At 45.1% G+C, this 19,588-nt stretch overlaps 1 protein-coding gene across 8 annotated transcripts in view; it reads right to left on the bottom strand.

Moving 5' to 3' along the window:
* SMUG1 (single-strand-selective monofunctional uracil-DNA glycosylase 1) overlaps positions 1–19,588 on the bottom strand; it is a 147,950-nt gene that overhangs the window by 82,198 nt on the left and 46,164 nt on the right. For 7 of the 8 annotated variants that reach the window (XM_053296966.1, XM_053296964.1, XM_053296968.1 and 4 more), the window contains one exon: positions 19,065–19,205. The gene's annotated coding sequence lies outside the window, so the exon portion shown is untranslated. Of the gene's footprint in view, positions 1–19,064; positions 19,206–19,523; positions 19,539–19,588 lie in introns of those variants that run through there. The other variant, XM_053296974.1, reaches the window with a different exon arrangement.

Here is a 19,588-nt window from a genome sequence, read left to right as displayed (position 1 = left end):
GATGAGAGAGCAGCTCTATGAGCTGAGAGTCACACAAAAGGTTTGGGCACAGCGATGGGCAGTGGATTCTTCTGGAGGCTCTGGGCCCTCAGCAACCAGAGGGAGAACTGGTCTTGTGGTAGCAAGCATGACCTGTCCCCTTTGCTAAGCAAGGTCTACCCTGGTTTGCATTTGAATGGGAGACTACATATGTGAGGACTGGAAGATATTCCCCTTAGGGGATGGGGCTGCTCTGAGAAAAGCATAAGCCTGCTCGCACGCAGAAGGTTCCAAGTTCCCTCCCTGGCATCTCCAAGATAGGGCTGTGACAGGATCCTGCCTGCAACCTTGGAGAAGCTGCTGCCAGTCTGTGTAGACAACAGTGAGCTAGATGGACCAAGGGTCTGACTCAGTATAAGGCAGCTTCCTATGTCTGATGGTGCCGACCACTGATGCCAGCCCTGAGTTCAGAAAAGGGGAAATGGAATCCAGTACCAAAATGGGAAGAGGATCAATTTTCCACCATTTCCCCCCCCGCCCCGGCAGATCTTTAGAGAAAAACTGAATGGCTGGCTGAAATTCAACAAATAAATTGCTCCCCATGGTGGAAGAAAAATGTTGCCTGTTGAGAAGAGTTTTTTTTTAATGTTAAAAGCAGAAGAGCTCTGACACAAAGAAGAAAGTGGCCTGCTCTAGAGTTTGGGGAATGCTCCAGTGTATGGGGCTGCAGCCAGACTTGGCTTTTTAAAAGCCAAATTCTGGGTTACGGCCCATTTGACCCACGAGTATACCCCTTAGGTTCTGGCAACAAAACCCACATTGATGTGGTGAACTGGAGCAGGGGATGCCACTCAGGAGAGCAAGGCTCAACTCCTTCCTTGGTCAGCAACACTAGCAAGGGCTTCTCAGCAGGATATGGTCACATCTTGCACAGGATGGAGAATGTTGGTGTGTCACGTGTTTTTGCCCTTATTGTTGCCTCCTCTTTAAGGAAATTCTACACAGTGTTGCACCTACAGAACATATTCAATACTTAGGGGGAAGGGAAGTTTTAAAATCCCCTTTGACCTTACTGGTCAAAGGTAAGGCTGCATTTGTGGCTCTAGAGAAGTAAAGAATGTTCTCCATTATTTGTTAAATTGTCCTTTATATAGTAATCCAAGGCATAAATTTCTGGCAAATACTTTACAGTCCCTGGTTAACAGGCTTTTCGGCAGCAGGTTTGTCTTCTTCTCAGAGGCAATGATTTGTATACTTCTGTGAGGGTTGCAAAATTTGCCTCAGCGTCAAAATAAAAATCAAGCCCACCACATAAAAGATTATGAGACATCTCATGTTCTTGACCATTTTTTCCAATATGAAATATTGCAGAACTATCTTTGAGCTTCAGAAACTCGATTATAATCTTTGTACAGCCTGTAGAAGATTTAAAAAAAAAAAAAAAAACTTCTAGGGGAGGTATCTGGGTTTTATTTTATTTTTAACGTTCTTAATGTTCAGTTTGTTCATTCTTGAACTGCAGCAGGTTTGGGCTGGGGGCAATAAAATTTATACTGTAAGCGATTTCCTAGAAGTAGAGAAGTGGTAGGGGCCAAAAGGTCATCTGTTCTGCACACTTGATGCATCCACACAATAAGGCAAGGGCATCAGCTCCTTACATCTGTTATGGCTCTGTGGAGAACCTCCATGTTCAGAGGCAGTATATCTCTGAATATCAGTTGCTGGGTTGAGGGCAAACATTTGAGCTATTGTCTTCATGTGGACTTTCCACAGGCATCTGCTTGGCCACAATAGGAAACAAGATGCTGGACTAGATAGGTCTTGGTCTTTGTCCTGTGAGATGCAGATCACAGGGCACCATAAACAGGTTTCAGGAACAGCAAGACAAATTGCACTACAGTTAAGACGCCCAAAGATCAAATTGCTCCAGCTGACTCACTTAAATCTATGTAAAGTAAAGACTGTGCATTGCCTGAAATTGAGCCCAGCAGCATCTAAGTGGGGGTGGCCTAAAAAGGCTGCTTGGAAACCGGTTTCATCTTTGTTTTGGCTGCCTGTCTCCTCTCTTTGTATTTGCTGCTTCCTCCACACCTAGTGTGGGATAGGTTGCTGGGTTATTCCTCAAGAACACCTATGGACACTGCTTTAAAATAAAAGTTGCTGATGGTGTTGAGCGCCATGCATTTGGGAGCCTGTGGAACAGCATTAGAAACAGGGTGGCTGGACCTGGGGAAAAGTCAGCAAAAGACAAAGGAGGAGCAACAGTAGAAGGAAGGGAGAGAGATGCTCAGGAGGCCTATTAGAGGTTCAGCAGGTCTGATGTGGTGGTCTCCTTTGAGAACCAGGGTTTAAAAGAATATAGCGAGAGGTAGGATGGACCATTGGTCTGCTGTGATCAATCTCACATGTACACCTTCATACTGCCAATTAAATGCCTGCCCAAAGTAGGCTTTTTAGCAGTGTGTTGGAAAACACTGATCATAAACCTGATCACTGATCTTGCCTGATGAGTGAAAGTTTAAAGCTTGCACATGTTTAAACCCCTGACTATATCACGAATAAAGGAATGAAGTGGAAAGACTCAGGTCCCAAAGGTGGAGGCAATTGGGAATGGGGACCATGGAAGGCATGAACTGAACACTTCAAGGAGCTGCTCACCCTTCCTGTAGCTTGCTGAAGGCATAAGAGAAATCACTGGAACAGAGGAAGCTGCCTTCTACCAAGTCAGACCATTGGTCTATCTCGCTCAACATTAGAGCTATTCAGTGTGCTCACAGTCAGCGGTGGTGGTGGTGGGGCGGGGGGAGAGGCAGGGCTCAACTTACCTTCCCCCAGACAACCATGTGCAACCCCTGTGACATGTCAGAACAAGCACTGCCGGGAGCAGCACAGACAAACAGAGGCTGGGACTTGTTATCCTGGCCTCCTAGTATCCCACAGTGCACCACACACCAAGTGCAGTGCACTAGGGGATTCTCCCAGGGGAAGGGTGCTCCAGGCCCCTGTCTCACCTGAGGGGTATACTCGTGGGTCAAATGGGCCGAAACCCAAAATGTGGCTTGAAAAAAGCCAATCTGGCGGGGCTGATTTCACGATCCCAGGAGACGGGTTAAGAGAGCGTTTGTGATCTTAAGCTCGGCTAAGAGCCAGGCTTCGGCACTGGGCTTGGCACTGCAGCACCGCTGGAATCCCCACAGATCCCGGTGGGTCTCACGGGCAGTCAAGCCCAGGTTCGTTGTCTACATTGCCTGGCAGGCTCTTCAAGATTCCAGGCAGGACCCTCTCCCAGCCCTACCGGGAGATGCCAGGGATTGAACTGGTGGCCTTCTTCCACTGAGCTATGACCCCACCTTTTAAGGGGAATATTTTATAGCGCTCACATGTAGTTACCCACAGAAGTGTACCTAGGTAATTCTGGAGCCTGGACCTAAAGGCCTTTGGAGTCCTTCCCCCACCCCCCGCTGCAAGTTAAGTATCATTTTTTAACACGTATGTTCAAACCACACCACCCAAGACAGACTAAAGAGGATTTGGGGGCTGCCAGGGGTTTGGAGGCCCTGGACTTCGGACCCGAAGTCGCAGGCTAGCACCTCTCCAAATACAAACCAATGTAGATCCTGCTTAGCAAAGAGGACAATTCGTGTTCGCTTCCATAATTATAGATCTATTCTCTAAGATCAAGCCCACTAATGTTTTGTCTTAATTAAACCCTGATTGGTCCAAATGAAAAGTTACCAGCTCACTAAGTCCATGCTGATATATTGGTAAAAGGAATGAGACCATCAAAATGTGGATCATGTACTACTTGGTATTCCTCAAATCCCAGGGTCTTATGATTACTGAATATTTCTATTAAAGATCCTTGCCCTTATTTCCAGAGAAACATTTGGAACATAGGAAGCTGCCATATACTGAGGCAGACCATTGGTCCATCTAGTTCAGTATTGTCTACACAGACTTGGCAGTGGCTTCTCAAGGTTACAGGCAGGAATCTCTCTCAGCCCTATCTTGGAGATGCTGCCAGGGAAGGAACTTGAAACTTTCTGTTCTTCCCAGAGAGGCTCCATCCCCTGAGGGGAATATCTTGCAGTGCTCACACATCAAGTCTCCCATTCATATGCAACCAGGGCAGACTCTGCTTAGCTAAGGGGACAAGTCATGCTTGCTACCACAAGACCAGCTCTCCTCCCTTATTGGATTTGGATGTCTAAAACCAGAAGAGAAATGAGAGACAGATGTAATAAGTCATTCAAATGTCATTGAGTTATAAGTCAGGCTTCTACATTTTTGGTGGCCCAGTGACCCAAGTGTCTTTTGCCCATCTTGTCAATCTTGTCCTTGACAAGCATTTTTATTTTATTTTTTTAGTTTTTGTGGCCAGTAGTCAGAATCTATTCCCCAGTTCAAAGATCCAGTCATTCACTTCTTTCACTATTCAACATTTTATCTGTCTGCACTACAGCATGTTGGATGATGGTCCAAGGTGCCCCCCAGTGGAGGAGGTTGGAATTTCCTATCCTACAACTACATTTTTTGCATGATGCACTCCAGAGCTAACTAGGCATGAGGGAAGCAGACCTATGAGTGAAAATGCAGATTGCTAATGCTACCAAACAAAGTCATACAAAGTAGGGGGCAATTTAAAGTGCAGAAGCAGCAGGGAGGGATTACTGAACTATTCTTCCATTCACAGCCCCTCCAACTAGTGTAAAGATCCTTGCCCTTATTTCCAGAAAAAAGTTTGGATGTTGAAGACAAACAAAATTAGGGAAAGGCATCTCTGCATCCTGAGAGGAAGAAGGCCATGCACACATCCCAACTGCATGTATTACCCAAACGGGCCCATAGTAAAGTGAGGATAGGTTTGTCACCAGTTACTATGGCTGTGAACTGTCACTGCTTATACATCTTACCTTTACACAGAAAAGGTTAAACATTTGTTTCAAATCGCCCACTTGCCCATTTCTTTCCCCTCTGCCCACATGTCCTCCCCGCTTCCGGTAGTGTGAATAGACTTATGGGTTTGGGTTTCTTCACAAAACTGGAACTGGCATTGTGAAATATGGAATTTCTTCCCAGTGTTTGAATTATGAGGAAAAAAAGATAAGGGCACCCTTAATTAAATCCATGGCCCCACCTCATGACACCCTCTGATTTAGCCACATAATACCTCTCCCCATTGCTTTCTAAAAACACTGGAGGATCAGCCTAGAATGTGAGGGATTTGGGTTCAAATCCCCACTCAGCCATACAGCTCATGGGGTGACCCTAGGCCCGTCAACCTCTTTCAGCCTAATGTACTTCACAGAATTGTTGGGAGAGTCATGTATGTATGGACTGTCAACTCAGACTGAAGCTATTCCCAATCCCCACCTGCCATATTTTCACCATAGGAAGCCTTTAAAATCTCCAGGATTGCTTTCAGTAGTGACCTGGAGACTGATCCCAGTTCCTGGATATTCCAGGCCAGTCCCGGAGGGCTGGCAACCCTATGCTATCCTGAGATCCTTGGGGAAAGGGTGGAATAAAAATAAATTCCTTTGAAAAGGTTTCTTATCCGTTGGCCTGATAACACACCTTTATAAGCAAATATGAGGACACCTTTTTCTTTTTGGCACTGGGCTCCAACTAACTTTCGGAGAAAGTTATTCTCCGTTGTAAGATCTCCAAAATGTCACTTAAGTTTCCTAAGCAATGCCAGTCAAGGTTGCCCTAGAGCTGTACTTGCTACATCAACACAAATAGGCCCCTGAGTTGTGCAACAAACTGCTTTGCATTGCCCTAGAATTATCAGTTGGAAAAGTGGGAAAGGGGGTGTGGAACATATATTGCAAGAAACAACAATAAGTTCTGGTAAAAACTAATCTGCCTACTTTCCTTTCACTATAATCTTAATTGATAATTGCCATCTTCGCCAGTTCCTCCACTTCCTCCTCAAATGTACATGCATCCACTACCTTAAATTGGGTGCTTGACATCATCACAGACTATGCTGTTGAGGTGTCCCTATGTGTCACTAAAACTGGTCCAAATTTGGTACAATTCAATTAGGCGGTTCACAAGTTAGCCCACTTGCACCTCAAACGTTTGGGGGGGGGTGCCACCTTGAATTAGGGTGGATGACATCATCACAAACTACAACACGGAAGTGTCACAATGGTCCCAAATTTGGTCCAAATCAGTTCCCACTTGCACCTCAAATATTCACGCGTCTGCGATCTTGAAATGGGATGGCTAACAATGTCCCTATGTGTTCTGATGTGTCCTTACAACTGTACTAGTCCAAATCAGTACCCGCTTGCACTTCAAACTTCCCTAAATGGAGGCAGTAATGGGCTGGATGAGGAATAACCAACTGAGGTTGAATCCAAATAAGATGGAGGCACTGATTGTTGGGGTCAAGACCCAAAAGATGGTTTAGATCAGCCTTTTCTCAATGGGGTTACACTCCCCTGAAAGATCAGGTACGTAGCTCGGGTGTGTTCCTGGATCCAAACCTGTCTCTGGTTTCCCAGGAGCACTTTTTATCAGCTTCAGCCGATACGTCAGCTACACTCATTTCTGGAGCTAAATGGCCTTAAAATAGAAGTACATATTTGACTACTATAATGCACTCTATGTAAGGCTGCCTTTGTACACAGTTCAGAAACTAAAACTGGTACAGAATGCGGCAGCCAGGTTGGTCTCTGGGACAACTCAAAGGGACCATCTAACACCAATTCTGAAAGAATTGCACTGGCTGCTGCTGCATTTCCAAACGAATTAAAATGTGCTGGTCATTATCTTTAAAGCCCTGAATTGCTTAGGTCCAGGGTATTTAAGAGACCGCCTTCTTTGCCATGAACCCTGCTGCCTATTAAGATCATCTGGGGAGGCCCGGTTATGGTTGCCGCCAGCTTCTCTGGTAGCGACTCAGGGCCAGGCCTTCTCTGTGGCTGCCCCAGGGCTTTGGAATGCATTCCCTGTCGAAATAAAGAGTTTCTCCATCTCTGATTTCTTTTTAAAATACCCTTAAGACACCTGTTTTCTCAGGCTTTTAATTAAAATTAATTTTAAACTGTTTTTATCTTGTGAAATTATTTTTGTTTCACTCTGTGAATTGCTTTTAATTTTTTTTTTAATTATATGAAAGTGTTTTGTTTGGGTTTTTTATATTGTAATTTGGATTATGTACATCGCCTAGAGATGTATTTATCAGGCTGTATATAAACTAGATAGAATGTCCACACATCCACCATCTTGAATTGGAGTAGATGGCATCATCACAAACTATGGTGTTGAGGTGTCCCTATGTGTCCCTAGAGCTGTTCCAAATTTGGTTCAGATTGGCCAGGCGATTTACAAGTTAGCCCACTTGCACCTCAAATGTTCATGTCTGCCATCTTGAATTGGGATGGATGACATCATCACAAACCACAGTGTTGAGGTGTCCCTACAAATGTACAAAATTTGGTTGAAATCAGTCCAGGCACTGTGAAGCTGATAGGGACACACACGGACACAGAGAGAGAGAGAAAACTGGGTGATATCATAAGCTTACTTTCCTTAAAGTAGGCTAAAAGTGCATCTGCTAGAGTATCACAGCTGAAATCTGCAGGCACTCACCAAAGGACAAGGAAAACCTCCCATTGCCCAGGATAAGCCCAGTGTGGAGAGAGAAAACCTTTCTAGCTCTTCTTGGTAAGAAAGAGAACCAATGACCAGTCAGGGTGGGCGGGTGGACAAATGCCTGAATGATGTCCCTAGTAACACATGGGGTGGGGGCTCATCCTCGCATTGAGACTCCTCAGCTCTGCTTATCTTGCTGGCCCTGCTCCTGGCACAGGTAGCACTTCAGAGAACACTGAATGTGAGAAGAGGCACTACTTACAAAGCTTGCCAGGGTTAGATCAGGCCCAAAGAGCTGCTCCAATGGCGGCGGCAGCAGAGGCTCTCTTGCCATCCTGCTGACACCCCTACTGCACGACCCTCAGAAACATATTCCTGCACGTTGTTTGTTTGTTTGAGGGGTTGGCAGCAAGGGGAGGGAAACAAGGAACACTCCTTCCTCTGCTACGCACTCACTCAGCTGCACAAAAAGTTTTTGCCACTGAAAAACTTGGACGCTGAAGGTTCCCTGCAAATGTGCTACCTTTCTTCGGCCCACCTATTGCTGCGCCTCACGTGAGCCAGTATTCCAAGAAGGGCTGCACCACCAATTTGTGAAGGGGCATTACTATTTTGCCAGTTTTATTTTTGATCCCCTGCCAATGATCTCTAGCATGGAATTCATTTTTCTCATAGCTGCTACACACTGCGCCAACATTTTCATTGAGCTAGTCACCATGACTCTGACATCTCTCCTGGTTAGTCATTGCCAGCTAAGATGCCATCAACGTATATGTGAAATGTCAATATTAATATGCAAAAGCGCCTCTTACAGCATTTTCAGCATTCTGAAGTGCTACTGTGACTACTTCTAAAAGACCACCCAGCTTTTAAACTTGTTACATCTTTGGAGTCTTTTATGGTTTCTAGACTTTATATTGGATTACCAGCCAGTTGTTGGGATAGGATTTACTACCATAAAACCTTCTTTCTTCACTAGTTTCAAATTTTATCTTATGCCGCTTCTTTAATGGAGTCACTGATTTGATTGTGATTGTTTTAACCTGAATTGTGTTATGATTGTCTGAGTAGTAGCTTGAATAGATCTTGGGTGCTTCTTAGCCTAAAAATAAACTAAATTAAAAAAAAAAGCTACCAGAAGATGTCCAGGCTCAGCCTGTAGACTTGCCAGCTGTTGTGTGAAGACATCCATAGGATCATAGAATTGGAGGCCATCTAGCCCAATGTCCTCCTTAATGTCAGAAATCTAAAGCTAGAGCATCCCAAAAGATGGCTGCCAAGCCTCTTCTTGAAGACCCCCAGCAAGGGAGAGCTACCTCTTCGATAACTGGCTCCATTGTGGAACTCCTCTGATGGTTAAAGCATTTCTCCTAAGGTTCCACTGAATCTAGTGCTGTCCTCCAGGGCAGCAAAGAACAAGTCTATGCCCTCTTCTGTCTGTCAGCCCATCAGATGTTTGAAAAGTGCTATAATATCCCTCCTCAATCTTCTCTTCTACTGACCCAAACTGCATTATAGCCCCATTCAACCATGAGACTTGCTGGGTGACTCTGGGACAGTCATTTCTCTCTCAGCCTAAATGACTTCACAGGGTTGTTGTGAGGAGAAACCTAAATATGTAGTACATCGCTCTGGGCTCCTTGGAGGAAGAGCAGGATATAAAATGTATAAATAAATACATATCTAATCCCTTCTGTGGGGGAGCTACATAGTTCAGAGTGGGCCAAAACCCTACACCCAAATGTGCAGAACCCATGTTCTCATGACGGAAAACTGTTTTCACACCACATCAGGCCAGATCTGTCCCACTGTTTCTGCACCAGCTAGCAACAGCTTCATCAAAGATTCTTCTCAGCTCTGCTATCCAGGGGTGGCCTTTTCATGAGGCAAGGGAAGAGTTGCATAAGGCAGCAGATTACTGGAGCACCATCAGAGAGGCAAGAAGCCCCTGCCATCACCATTGGAGTTGCTCTTTGGGACTGATTTGATCCTTGCAAACTTTGCAAGCAGCTTCTTCTCACACTCTTGGCAAAGCTTGCAAGAAGCAGGAGAGAGGAGGAGGCTGCTAGCAATCTTCCTTCCTCCTTGCCTCCCATGCACTTCAAAGCTTGCAAGGGTTAGTTCTGAACGGGGGCGGGGCTGGCCTGCACCAGGGCATGGGGCAAGGACACGTTTTACGCCTTGCCTCAGGCACCGTAATGCCTTGGGCCACCCTTGCTGCTACCTGAGATCCTTTGAACCAAAGATTCACAGACTGAACCTTCAGCATGCAAAGCATAGGCCAGGGGTGTCAAACTATGGCCCTCCAGCTGTGTTTAGCCTACAACTCCCATCATCCCTAGTCACAGTGACCAGCAGCCAGGGATGATGGGAGTTGTAGGCCAACCACAGCTGGAGAGCTGCAGTCTGACACCAATCTGGCATAGGTTCTCCCACTGAGTTATGGCTCTCTTCCACTTTGAACAGCCGTCATAACATTACATTTCTTGCATTTGGAAGAAGAGGCTCCAAGCGGCTGTGGAGGCAATGAACAATGAGAAGCCACTCCTCCTCATGGCTGCCTGTGCAGACCACTAATTCAATTCCCACAGCCCACCCAGCCACTCGCAAAGAAGGCAAATGTCAGAGCCCTGCCGACTGCTTTGTCTTTAGTTTCCTCAGCAGCCTCCTTGGCTGGCCAGTGCAAGTGCCGATTTTCCAGGTAGGTGGGTTTATTTTAGAAATCTGAACTCCCCCTGTGTGTGTGACTTCAGACACAGCTGACGGTCACCTGGAGCAAGAGAGTGCAGGGTGGTGGGGAGAGGACTGCGGCAAACCACATTCTTTCTCTGATCAAAGCACTGGGAGTCCCAGGCAAGTCGGTCACATTCCTGGGCAGCCGTTTAGGATTAACAGGTGTGTCCCTGCTTTGTGCATTTCATTAGCAAGTGCCCTGTCATTCATCAGAGCAAGAGAACAAGGCCAGTAGACTCTCACCCCACAGCTATCCTCTCTTCTGGCAAGTCCCAGCGGAGATCACTCCACGCACCCTTGCCCGCAGTCACATTCACTTAGCCCATAGTGACCCGAGGGATCCTCTCTTCCTTAGCTCAACATTGAAAACTGCTCATTTTTCAGGCCTTGGGCTGTCTCACAAAGAGGTGAATGGAGCAATCGATCATCAGAACCACATGGTAATTGTTCTGTTCCCTGATTGGATGCCTGAAGCTCTGCAAACAAGAAAACTCACCAACAAAGATTAAACTTTCTAGTGAGGGCATTCCACAAGCAAATATTGACCCGCACTGTAAAATCCAGAAAACCTTTCAGGATGTGCATGCTTGTATGCTGCAAACACACTTGTGTGTGTGTGTGTGTGTATTAACATATACAAGTTGATGAGTAAAACATGCTCTGTGTGTGTGCACGCCCGTGTGTGTAAGCTCAAACAAGATTTAGTACATGCAAATACTGGTATGCACTCCTAATCACAATAATTAGTATTTCTATCAGCAATCATGCACACATATAAACACAAGCAACGATGCAAAACTGGGACATGTGACCCATCACTGACCAGGCAAAGTCATTTTGAATAGATTACACTTCTGGGAAAGTTCAAGAAATGAAATATATGACATGGAATTTCTTATTAATGTGCTTGAAAAGGGGAAGCAAAAGAACAGTCAGAAGTTTGTAGGATTTCAACTTCAACCATTATTCATTTTATTGAACAGATTATACACAGGAAATTTGAATCATAGTAAGTTTGAATCTAAGAAAGATCTTCTGCTTCTTTTGGGCATTATGTGGTTTTTGAATTGTTGATCTGATTATTGAGTGTTAAAAGTCGGTTGAGAACAGTTAATATATGATCAATATATTGAGCATTTCTGGGGGGTGGGGAAACAACCATTTTATATCCATTCACCAAGCATATTCCAGGCCTGCTAGCAACACTACTCCTCTCCTCCATACTCCCCCTTTTCATCCTCTCCCCCTCCTTTTCAAATACAGTTTACCATGGGTGGGGTGTGTAGATGGATTGCTCTTCACCTACTGATGTAGTCAGGTGGAAGGGGAGGAGAAGGAGCAAAAAGGCAGCAGGTGAGGTGAACTGCGGCAACAGGAAAGGAGTGGCAACCACCATCCTCCACCCGCTGATAATCTGCCTCCTCAGGTGACCATTGCAGTTTTCCTCATCATGAGATCAGCCCACCAGGGTATATCTAGGATCTACTGAGAATGTGCATGAGAGACACCAAGCATGGAACAACTAACTCTTAAACTCAAGAGCCTCATATGGACAAACATGTCCTGAGCTGGATCCACAATAATAGAAACCATTTTACTGAAAGACAAGTTGGACATGTTTTAAATAAATACAACAAATGAGTGATCATGGCAGGAAGAGTCAGATAATTAGAACAAAACAAAACAAAACACTATGGATGAAAAATAACCAGTGACATAGCCATAAAGGTGCCCAAATCCCTTGAAAAAACTGATTTCTGTTGGTTGTGCACTGTGTAACCATTGGCTAAGAAATGCCTCCACCTCCACTCACAACTAGAGGGTTGTCATAGTTGTACAGCAGTTGTCAAGAATCAGCAAAGCTTTTACTGCCTCAAAGGTAAATGTTTTCACCTGTTAACTCAGTTCAATCCAGATAAGTCAAAATTGATAGTGAGGAATTTAGTGACTGGTTTGCAGGTGGAAATGCTTGTTCTGGATGGAACTGCACTCTCCTGTAAGGATCAGGCTTCTAGTGTGGAGGTAACTCCTGATCCCAGCATTGCTCCTGGTCTCCCAGATGGAGGTTGTATCCTACAGTTCCTTTTATCAGCTTTGGATGGTATGCCTGCTTCACCCACTAATGAAATATGGTCCTGGCCACTATTAGTCATGCTGTCGTGAGTTTATGAAGCTGGACTATTGCAGTACCACATTAATTTGCCTGTCCTATTAGGCACCTTTAGGGATGCAGTCATGTGAGAGACAGCCTTCTTAGTGGTAACCCCCACTCTAGGGAACTCTCTGCCTCAGGAGATCTGGCCAGTATCCACCCTATTGGCCTCTCAACATTTATAAAAACCTTTCTAAAATTTTCTTAATGTTCATGTTATTTTTAACTACTGTATTGTTTTACTCTCCTTGTCTGACAGAGTTTTTATATTCCTTTGTTTTTATTATTGTCATGTTTTATATTGTTTCAAATTGTCTTATAAGCCACCTTGAATCTTCATGGGAGAATGGCAGGGTATAATTTTTTGAAAACAAATAAAGAAATGCTTCCTACTTATGACTCCCTTTGTAAATGGTTCAGAAACTCTAGCAAAACACTGCTGCTCATATACTGACGGGTCCAAGCCGGCGCCAATGCCCGTACCTGTATAAGCCCTTCCCACAACGTGGATCTGCACAGGAGGCACTCTTTTGCACTTACCCTAACTGCCATGTGAAGCAGGGCCTTCTCCATTGTGACACCAGTGCCCTCCCCCAAGAGGCTTAATATGACCCTCTCTGCTGCCTTTTCAAAGGTAAATCAAGCCCTTTCTTTTCCAGGGAGTCTTTGACAGCGATTGATTAATTTTTGCTGCCATTGGTTTTCTGTACTGATGGGATTATTATTTATTATTATTACTACTGGTGATTTAACTTTTGGAAGTATTTTTAATGGAAAACTGTTATAAAATAAATTAAAGTTAAATAATAATTGCAGCAGATCAACCTGTTGGGGAGCAATAGAGAGTGTGTTTAAAAAAAAACAAGCAAAAAACAGAACGCTTTGCCAGTTTGCAGTTTAATAATACCAACATGCACAAATCATTCAAAATTGAGCATGTGCAGTACAATTCTAATCATGTTTACTCGGAAGCAGCACATCTCAGAGTTCAAGGGACTTTCCGTTGTAAATTCGTTCAGAATCGCAGCCTAAATGCATTAATTTCAGAGGCAGAGGGAAATTAAGCATGTGCTTAAATGAAGCAAGCACGTATCTAATCCTGTTGAAGAAGTTAACGGGCTTTGAAGGAGCTGCATTCTGGCTGGACTGTAATAGGAAGACCAAGCACGCCATCTTGCCAGCGTTTTTCTGAATTTCTAGTTTAGCCATATTTACCTTGCACGGAGGCAGGGGCTGTTCTACCTGTTATCTAAAGCGCTCTAATTGTCAAAGATTTAAAATAAAAATAAAATGAAGCACAATAGGACATGCGCAGACACACCCACTAATCCGCGCTCAGGCGACCTTCCAAACCCAGGTTTGCAGTATTCCTGTCCCAGGGAGTTCCCTTTCACGCCAGGCGTTTGCTGCCCCCTACCGGGCAAGCGCCGAAACGATGGTCTTTCGCTTCTATCGTCGCTTGTATACGAAGCCTCGCCCTGATCAATAGAAACAAGGTGGGGTGCCCGGCTCCCTGGGAGGAGGAGGAGGAGGGGCTTATGCAGCTGGGTGTCCGCGTGTTGCGCCCAGATGTCACATGACCAACCAGATGCCCGGCAGCGTAGACGGCGCCAAGCAGAATCGGTTCACCCACTGATCCAGAATGCAGGGATCAGATCAGATTAGCTGAGTCTTTTCCCACACAGGCAGGCGAGATCTGGGGCGTCTGGAGGGATTTCCCAGGGAAAGCTTTGATTCCAAGCTAGACTGAGCCCTAAGAGACAACTTCTTTCACTCACACACGCACAAACACACACGCACTCCAAGGCGGTCTCTCCCGTCCGGCCTCGCTGCCGATCCATAAACGGGCGTTTAGTGCCTCTCCATTATAGTTTATGGGCCTGTAAAATTTAAGCAGCTCCCATTAGAGCCACTCTTGGCCCTACATCAAGGGGGAGGATGAGGAAGAGGAGAGCTACAGCAGAGGCGAAGCCTGCCTTACATGTTGGGACTGAGTAGTTTTGCAGAGGAGCATAGTAAGATTTACCAGAAAAGCGGGGGAGGGGTACAATTATAGTTTGCACTTTGGGGTAGGGGACGGAGCCAGGGCAGGTGGGTGGGGAGGGGAGAGATGGCAGAGAAATTGGCATTTCCCTCACCTCTAAAGTCATCAAGATTACAATGATATCCTTTAGCACGTGCAAGTGGTATTTGGATCAAAATTATTTAGGATCAAGTAGTGAATTTGGTGAAGGGGCGGGGGATGTCAAATTTTATAACTCCTTCCAGCGCAATACCTAGTGTGTGTTATACACAGAGAGAGAGGGAGAGTGTGTGTGTGTGTGTCTCAGGGCATTTTATCCTTACAACAACCCTTAAGGCAGCTTAGGCTGAAAAAGAATGACTGGCCCAAGGTCACCCGGTGATTTCTGTGGCTGAGTGGGGTCTCCCAACTCCTAATCTCACTGTCTTAACTACTATACTACGCTGATGTCATCAGCTAGGGCCACACAGAATAGAGTCCAGATGTTTGGGGCAACCTCCCTCTTGAAGTGCTGATGCAGAGCTTGCATCAAACTAAAGGTAACCATTCTGGGCTCTGTGCAACCTGCGGGCCTGAAGGGACCAGGAAGGTCTGGCAAAGGCTGTGTGTCACATCACAGAGCAAGAAGAACTTGTGCCCTGCCTTGACTGGAACAGGAAGGCCTTGCTGGGGTCCACTCAGCCTTGCTCTCCTGCCTACCTGTGCTGTTGCGAGCTCAGGAAACAAGCAGCCCTGAGGCCCTGCTGGTTGTCAGATTGCCCTCTGGCCTCTTAGAAACTTACCAGAAGAGGAGAAGCCTAAGAATCTCTGCTAAACAGGCACATTCTAAAGAGAGCGCTCTCTTAGATTTAGCAGGGAGAGAATGCCACTGCCCCGATTCAGCCCAGCATAGCAGCCCTCCCAGTGGCTGTTGCTGGGGTCTCCCTTGTGTTTCTTTTTCAACTATGAGCCCCTTCAGGACAAGGAACCATGTTCTCTGTCTCCTTCTCATTCCTTTTGCTATGGACACCAGGGCACATTCCAGATTACACACTACAACAGTGTCAGTACTGTCCACTAAGTGTGCTGCCTGTGTTTCGACATCACAGTCCCTGCGCTGTCAGCAAGGTGCTGTTCACATTTCTGATGTCTTTCCCCCCACCCAGATTTTATCCTTGTATTTCAGTCCTACAACACTGCATGTGCGTCACCAAAAAATAGCTGTATTTTCCTGTTGTCGGAGGGTTGCGCAAGCTATTTACATTTTCAAAACGATCCTGCCAAGCTGAGGCATTTTACTGCTCAATAGTGTGTCATCTGGAAAGCACCCAGTTTGAGAACTTTTTTTGTTGAAAAGGTTAGTGGCATATAAATATACTTAAAGATCAGGGCTTTCTCAATATGATTAGAAATGGCAGACAAGCTTTCCTGAACGGCAGGTGACCCACCACTACTGATTTACAATGGGGAACTACAGTGTACAGCAGCAACAAAGTGTTGGGTTCATTCTAGGTCAATGGCTGATTTAAACAATTTTTAAACTGCTCTTTGCAAAAATTTCACCACAGTTTTTTTTAAACTAAAATATGCCTCAAAATCCTCTGCAACACACAGGAGTTGAATGGCAGACATACACAGATTACTCAGGAGAAATGCTGATATGGGAAGTGTTCCCTTAAGGCGGGGCTACACAACTGGCCCTCCAGCTGTTTTTCAACTACTACAACCCCCATGATCCCCCAGCATCTGTGGCCAAAATAGTCAGGGATGATGGGAGTTGTGGTCCAACATCTGCAGGAGGGCCAAAGTTGTGTAACCCTGCCTTAAGATGTAAAGTTTTAATACAGCAGCTTAGTATTTTAAATTATTTCTTTTAGCTGGATATTCTGTATTATGAGGCATTTTCTTGTTAACTACATTTTTATTGTCAAGCCATATGGCTAAGTGCAATAAAGAGACAGAGAATTTCCCCAATGCCAGCCATTTTAAACGAGTGCCCTGTCAGCAATTTTAAAACAGCTGTGTCCGCAATTTCCAAAAGAGCCCTGTCAGCAATTTTCAGAAATGCAATGTCAGAAATTTAAAAACCTGCCACATCACCCATTTTAAAAACTGCCATATCAGCAATCTACAAAAGTGTCATATCAGTGATGACAGAAACTGCCATATCAGAAATTGCAAAAAGTGCTGTCATATCAGCAATCTCCAAAACTGCCATGTCAGCTATTTCTAAGTGCCATGTAAGCAGTTTAAAAACCACCTGTCAGCAATTTCAAAAACCTGCCGTGTCAGCCATTTTTAAAATGTGCTGTTATCAATTTCAAGAGTCCTATCAAGTTTCTAAAACTGCTTTGTCAACTATTTCTGAAATTGTGTAAGCAATAAATAAATTTTAAAAATAAATATCTAGAAGTGCCATGTCATCAATTTCCAAATCTGCCATGTCATCAATTTCCAAAAGTGCCATATCAACAGTTTTAAACTGCAAATTTTAAAAACCGCCATGTCATCAGTTTGTAGAAGAGCCCTGCCAGCAATTTCCAAAACCACATTGTCAGCTATTTCTAAAACTGTTGTGTCACCAATTTCGAAGGAGTGATGTCAGCAATTACCTCTGTGGTATAGATTTCTCATTACAGTAGTATTTGCAAAGGGAGATTGCAAATATGTTCAAGCAAGCAAGCAAGCCAATTGGTCCCTGTTCAGTCCCAGCACAGCATCTTTTGAGTGGCTGTTTCCAGTGTCAATCTTATTTATTTGATTTATATACCGCCCTTCCAAAAATGGCTCAGGGCAGGGGTTTTATATTTTTAAATATAGTGAGCCCCCTGGGGACAAAGATCCATCTTGTTGTTGTTGTCGACAACTATGTAAAACACTTTGAGAGCTTATTTGTTGAAAAGCAGTATATATTTTTATTAAGGTTCCAATGTGTGTGTGTGTTTTTAGATGGAGCAATTGGTGCTTCCACAACAGTGGGATGAGAGCTGGTTTTGTGGTAGCAAGTATGAACTGCCCCCTTTGCTAAGCAGGGTCCACACTGGTTTGCATTTGAATGGGAGACTAGACTACATGTGTGAGAAATATAAGATTCTCCCTTAGGGGATGGGGCTGCTCTAGAAAGATTATCCTGCTCGCATGCATGCAGAAGGTTGCAAGTTCCTTCCCTGGCATCTCCAGATAGGGCTGAGAGAGACTCCTGTCTTCAACCTTGGAGAAGCTGCTGCCAGTCTGTGTAGACAACACTGAGCTAGATGGACCAATGGTCTGACTCTGTATAAGGCAGCCTCCTATGTTCCTAACAGCGTTGTTTGCTGCAGCCCATTTACTCTGTCCCATAGAGCTGGCAGAACCATTGACAACCAAGTACAGCCAATATCATCATGTCTGCCCAAGACCTTAAAATTTTTCCCCGCTAACAAGCTTTTGGAGTAGCTGGCCAGTACAATTATTGCTGCTGCTTATGGGGTTTAGTTTTTGGCTCATTTCAAATGGTTTGTGGTTTCTTGGGTGTATGGTTGACTGTTTTCAAAGTATCTCATATCAGCCATCTTCCCACCTCCTGGAGGTGGAAAGATGGGATATAGAGGTTTAAAATGAACATAATAAACATAGTGAGTTCCATTTCAAACCAGTCAGCTGCCAGTACTCAGGAGGATCCAGGGATGATCCCCAGTTTGAACTGAAGGGGGATATTCTTGCCTCTGCCTTGCCCCCCCCCCACATTGTAGAACAATGACTAAACACCTGCCTGCTCATCCTTCTGACCCACAGATAGACTGCACAGATTTCCACATCTGTTCTGAGGAAGAAGGAAAGCTACCAGACCCAATGGGTGTCACCAGTTATTTATGTACTCCTGAAAAGTGGCCAGATGTTTGCTGGTACAGAACCTCCAGATGTGGGTGGAGTCTGGCTGAAATCCCCACTGTTGGGATTCATTCTTATGAGAACCTCCTGTTTTAGCAAGTCTTCCAAGTATTAATATTACCTACCTACCTAATATTATTGACATACTGAAGTTTGCTTGGCGAACCAGATATCATTTTGTCAGTGTATATGATGACAATATGCAGTATGTAGATCTATGATGGTTGTTAAGTTTTTTAGTTGTGATCCAAAGAGTTCCCACTTAGGAGGAAAATGTTAACTGAAGAGCAAGGTTGTTTAGCGGGGGGGGGGGGCATAGAAATGTCAGTGATTCCATCTCCTTTCCCTGCCAATCCAAAGGGCCAGAGAACACTGATTCGCATCACAGTCCCAACAAATCTGAGACGCTGCCAAAGTGACCATATGCACACACATCTTTTGTAGGTTAAAATGTGGAGCACAGAATCCTTGAAATGGCTAGGCTGAATGCAACCGAGGGACTGGTGCAAACATCCAGTGCACTTTGCCTGACAGATATACGACCTGCAGGGAACATACATCAAATTTTTATTGGCCTGACAAAAAGACAGGAAATGTGACATAATCCTGATCACCCCCTACTGGCCACTTCAATGTGCAATGCCTGCCATGAAATACATCACCTTTCCTGTAAAAATAGGCACTACCCATTTTTGGTCACTTCCAGCCAGGTTGGCTTACCTTATTCTCCAGAATGGGTCCCTGGACCAAGACCGTGACTGCAGAGGAGTTTTCTCCGACGACACATCTCTGTGTGTGCTGCAGCTTCAGGAAAACAGTGCCCTGTTGTACATGCTGCGGGATGCTCCAACCCTCCCTCTCCTGTAAGATGCAAAGACAAACAGAGATTTCAACTAGTGCTGCTTTTCTCATCCCTGCATTGCCTAAATCCACATGAGGTTGTCATATACTGGGTAAGAGACAGATCATTGGCTGTTAAGCCCAGTGCAGGCTGGCTGGGAGCCACAGCCTCAGATTTCCCAACCCTGCTGTTTGAGATGCTGTTAAGTGGGCATGCCAGGGAGTGGACCTGAGGCAACCTGCATGCAAAGCATGTGCCTTGCCACCGAGCCCTGATGCCCTTTGACTGTGGTCAGTGCATAAGGACGGTTTCTCTTTTTATGCATCTGCTTACTGCACCTTCTACTTTGGTCTGGGTAGGAACCAGCTGCAGGACCAGCAGTGGTTGTGCAGGCCCATGTGGC

The sequence above is a fragment of the Hemicordylus capensis genome, chromosome 2 (genome assembly GCF_027244095.1).
Source record: "Hemicordylus capensis ecotype Gifberg chromosome 2, rHemCap1.1.pri, whole genome shotgun sequence".
Classification (NCBI taxonomy): Eukaryota; Metazoa; Chordata; class Lepidosauria; order Squamata; family Cordylidae; genus Hemicordylus; species Hemicordylus capensis.
Note: the sequence above shows the minus strand (reverse complement) of the source record. Positions and strands in the feature narration are given on the sequence as shown.